The sequence below is a fragment of the Tiliqua scincoides genome, chromosome 2 (genome assembly GCF_035046505.1).
Source record: "Tiliqua scincoides isolate rTilSci1 chromosome 2, rTilSci1.hap2, whole genome shotgun sequence".
In the NCBI taxonomy this organism is placed as follows: Eukaryota; Metazoa; Chordata; class Lepidosauria; order Squamata; family Scincidae; genus Tiliqua; species Tiliqua scincoides.
Window position 1 is genome coordinate 40,122,584 of NC_089822.1, and position 4,853 is coordinate 40,127,436.

The 4,853-nt window shown below is 43.0% G+C and overlaps 1 pseudogene; it reads right to left on the reverse strand.

Annotated features, from left to right (window-relative positions):
• Positions 1-3,198: 3,198 nt before the first annotated feature.
• On the reverse strand, positions 3,199-3,315 carry LOC136642271 (5S ribosomal RNA; annotated as a pseudogene).
• Between the last annotated feature and the right edge of the window lie 1,538 nt (positions 3,316-4,853).

A 4,853-nucleotide genomic window follows, 5' to 3' on the forward strand; every position in this document is an offset into this window, starting at 1 on the left:
CTGTAATAGGAAGGCCACAGGGTAAAGCTGTGTGCTCCACATCAATATTCTGCGTTGTCAATTGAAAACAGAGAAATGTATACAATTTGCAAAAAAAAAAAAAAAATCTGTCGGTAGTAGTTTTTAAAAAATCTAGTTACACATAAAACATCTGCACCTTGAAAATGTTTCCTCTGAAAAATGTTTAGCCTTTATCAGTTATTTGTTGGAGAAAGATTTCACTGGATCCTTGTATGTTTTATGACTTGTTATCTACATGACGGTAGACTTAGAACATGCTTTCCATTATCATTGTACCGTACAGTTAAGGGGGAATGGAACACTCATCTTCAAGCTGTTATTTATTCAGCTGCACTCGCCTGTATTCCAGAACATTATGTTTTGCAGACAAGGCCATAGAGCAGTGGTTCTCAAACTTTTAGCACCAGGACCCATTTTTTAGAATGAGAATCTGTCAGGACCCACCAGAAGTGATGTCATAACCAGAAGTGATATCATCAAACAAGAAAATTTTTAACAATCCTAGACAGCAATTCTACCCACACTTACCCAGGAATAAGTCCCATTTACTATCATTGTTAAAAGCATATACATAGTAGTCTGTTAAAAGTACAGATTTGTAACATTTCCTTAAATGCAGTCACATACCATGGTAGCATCAAATCTGATATATTAAAAATAAAATATTGAAATGAATGGGGACCCATCTGAAATTGGCTTGCAACCCACCTAGTGGGTCTTAACCCACAGTTTGAGAAACACTGCATAAGAGCAATTCTCAGCCCTACAATCTAACAAGTTGAATCCTTGAAAATGATTTTACTTAATTGTAAAATGAATGCCAAACACAAAATATAACAGTGCAATCCTCTACATGTTTACTCAGAATTAAGTTCAACTGTGTTCAGTGAGACTGCAATCCTATACACACATTCCTGGGAGTAAGCCCCAGTGAACATAGTGGGACTTACTTCGGAACAGACATGTGCATAGGATTGCAACCGAAGAACAGACAGATCAACAACAGCTGTACTGCCAAAATAACAAGCATAAATACAGCTGATAAACATTAACTCCTAATACATTTCAATTGTATTCTGTTTCAGTGCTTGAGGGGTTGCTTGAGGTTCTGCTGAACCTTGATTCAGTTTCTGATAGTTCCTTGAAAAAGACTGTCTGCAATCTAAATGCACCAGGTATTAAACTTTACTCCTATCCTTCCAGCTGTTCTCTATTTTTTAACTACATAGAACTGCACCCTAAAGTTAATGGAGATCTTCTATTAAATAGTTTGCTGTTTGTTTCACAGGGGGCTAATTAACATATTATGTAATTCCAGTTGTTATTGTTGTGTGTACTTGACAACACTAGAGTAGATTACCCTAGCACAGCCCCCTTAAGTGTGGGGCCCAACTGGGGGCAATTGGTCCAATTGGCTTAAAGCTGGCCCTGTTTCAGAGAAAAGTTTGAAAACATATAGAATTAACTACATGTTACCCATTGAAAACAAAGCTTTAACCACAATGATCTGTAGAAGGATTAATTGCATGCTACTCATTGAAAACAATAAGAATTAACAAAAAACATTGACTGTATATAAGAGTGATTTGCCAGAAACAGCTGGCTTTTGGCATCCTCTCCAACATGTGTAGGGTTCTTGCCATATCAGGAAATGACTTGGGATGAAAGTGTCCTCCTGTTACAATGGTTAAGGTGCCAATAAGTGTCAGTAAGGGATGAGGATAATATGAGAGAACACCTCAGTGCAGTTGATATTTCTCTGGCCCCAGATTTCTGTTAACTTAGACAAGCAAAATAAATAAATAAAAATAAACTGGAGATCATCGAGGCTGACTCAGTGTTCTGACACTGCTCAAATCCCATGTCAGTTCCATGTTGGTAAGGGCAACTTCTGAGGGCAAAGTAAAAGCTATTTTGAGGCCATATTCTCGCTTCCACTCATATTACTCTAAGAATATAAAGATGTAAGCAATCTAATGTGCCTCAGTGTTTATCCAGCTCAGATACAGTGACACATTTTCACAGACATGCATAACCCTGAGGCTGTAATCCTCAAGCTACTTAATTTTTTAGTAGCCCCAGAGAGCTCAGTAGATCTATTTTAGGCTAACTCCCTCTACAGATTCTAACCTAACAGCTTGATGTACAGTGCATTAAGCTGAAGTTGTACAATTTTAGTCAGTGTTGCCTCATTGAGTTGGGGACAATAGCATGACACATACTTCAAATCCCAAACCTTCATGATAACTCTGTTGCGGGTGGGACTGTAGTACACTCAAGTTTGGTTAATGCATGAAAACCAACAGTGTGATAGCCACTGGCATTCCAGTAACTCCACACAGTACATCATTTATGTGAAATGCGCCTTGTTTCTGTTCTAGTGATCCTTCACCTCCCTACTGCTGCATTGCTTTTTGGGGGCGACTTCTAGTAGCATGATGGATATTGCAAAACCATGTTGGGAATCAATCTACAACAATAGCTTGTTGTATAGTGCAGAGCCTATTGCAGTGTGGCTGCCACACTGCTGCCTGAATGTGTGAATGGGCCTTCAAATCAAATCAGATAGTGCACAGATATGGGACAATCATACAGATACTTATGTGTTCTACATGAGGCGGCTTTTCTACCGAAAATTACTTTCTGCTGAATATGTTTGGAGAGGCGCCTAGGAGAAAGGAGTAGCACGTCAACTGTTTTCAGCAATTTCCAACTTGGTCTGCCACCTGAAACAGCAGCAAATTCTGCTGCCCACACACTCAAATTCTGCCACCCATTCAGTGCACACATCAGCACAACCACCATCACCCTGCACACCAGTGCACAACAGCAGCAACCCATACACCCATGCCAATGCACATGGCATCATCACAGTCCTCCTCTGCATGGCTTTTTGTAAAGTGCCAGGGTGGGACGATCCTGAGTGTGGAATTTTTCTATTCCCAGCATCATTACCCAGTGGCAACTTTACAAGAAGCAGTGGGAGAAGACAGCCATCTGCTCTTTTCCCAAACACTTAGGAGAAAGCTCAGGCAAAGGATTGCTGCAGCAGCAAAGCTGGAGGAAGGTGTAAGACCTCCCCCATTCTTTTCTTCGGTGCTGTCCAAAGACAGTGTGTGATAAGAGCGTGGTGGTGGTGGTGGTGGGCAACCTTCAGTCTCGAAAGACTATGGTATAAGCCTACAGCACCCAGTATTCCCAGGCGGTCTCCCATCCAAGTACTAACCAGGCCTGACCCTGCTTAGCTTCCGAGATCAGACGAGATCGGGCATGTGCAGGATAACAGTTGCTGATAAGAGCATGGGACACTGGAATAGCCAAGTACCAGTTTGCTGCCTCCCCAACCCATCATTCCAAGCAGCCATTTCAGTAGACATCATGGACAGGCCTTCTTGCAGGTGCCACTCATCTTACTACCATGGGCTTTCAATGACAGCTGCAGGTTTTGACTTAATTGTGGCTGCAGTCCTTAAGTCATTGCTTTGGATTATTTCCATGAAAGGTAATTGGAATTTTTTCCTTAAGTGGCCTGATTATTACAGATTGTATATGCATATTCATTTAATATACCTCTTTGGGACCTTTCCATGAAAAGATGTGCTCCATATATCATATAGTAGCCCCACGTAAAGATAAATGTTTCTCTGATTGATGTACATTTGATGCTACAATGATGTACATTTATATTTATTTACATGTTTGGTATCCTGCCTTTCCCTCTGAATACAGTAATTGCTGCACTTAAGGCAGCATACTATATAGTTGAAAAACAGTAGAATGAAATAGAATAATAGTAGAACAAAATCAGAATGAAATATAAAGTGCAATAATATTAAAATTATCATATCAAACAATGTTAAAAAAAACACTGGAACAAAACACAGGATACAACCACTGGTGTAATTTAGCTTTAAGATTCTCCAGTTACAATGAAAAATCATGAATTATTAGGTTAAACACATTTTCTCTTTTCTTATTCCATAGATAGTAGATCATTTTCCCCCAGGATTTCTGATAAAGGGCTATTGTTTCCGCACTGTCCAATGAACACTCGAGACAACAGATATGGGAGAAAGGGCCACTTTCTTTAACAGTTACAACAGAAGAGGAGGCTGAGACCTGTAGCATCTGAGGCAGCGAAAGCCCCCTGTGGTGCGGAGGCGGGACCTCTAGGCGGTACCAGAACACCTCTGCCCCCCAGGCGGGCATGCACCCAACTCCAAGTAGTGCCCCGTTGTTGGGCGGCGCATCTCATCCATGTCTGTCCCTTAAGGGGAAAGCAGTCGGACCATGGGCTGTGCCACCTCGAGCCACTGAGCCTCTGAGATGTGCCCTGCAGTCCTGGCCAGGGCCCCATCTACGTCCTCGTGCCACCGAGTCCCTGAGGACTGAAATTGGGTTCCACCCTGCCTATGCCACCTGAAGGTGCATGCCCAAAGTCCCATTCACGCCTCCTAGCCCGCACCACCTGCCTTCCTAAAGTGACCAATGGCAGCTTGAAGGGGGGGGCAACCCCCTGGCCCATGACAGTCTGGGGTAGGCAAAAAAAAAACTGCCTGCCCCTTGGCCAATCTTGGCAGGCAGCAAAAAATTCCTACCTGGCCCCAAATGGCGACCAGTTACTCAGACTGCCTCTCGAGCGGGCAGGCGGGTGGGTATTCCCACGGTGCCCACGTGCAAAGGAGGAAGAGGGCTGGGTCCTGCGCCTTTTAAAAGGCCCGCCATGGCTGCCAGCCCCAGCCCCTTTCCCCTCCCCATTGGGAGGAGACTCTCATGTCCCAGGCCAGGCCAAACAAACTCCAATCACCCTTCAATTGGGCGATCGGGATTTT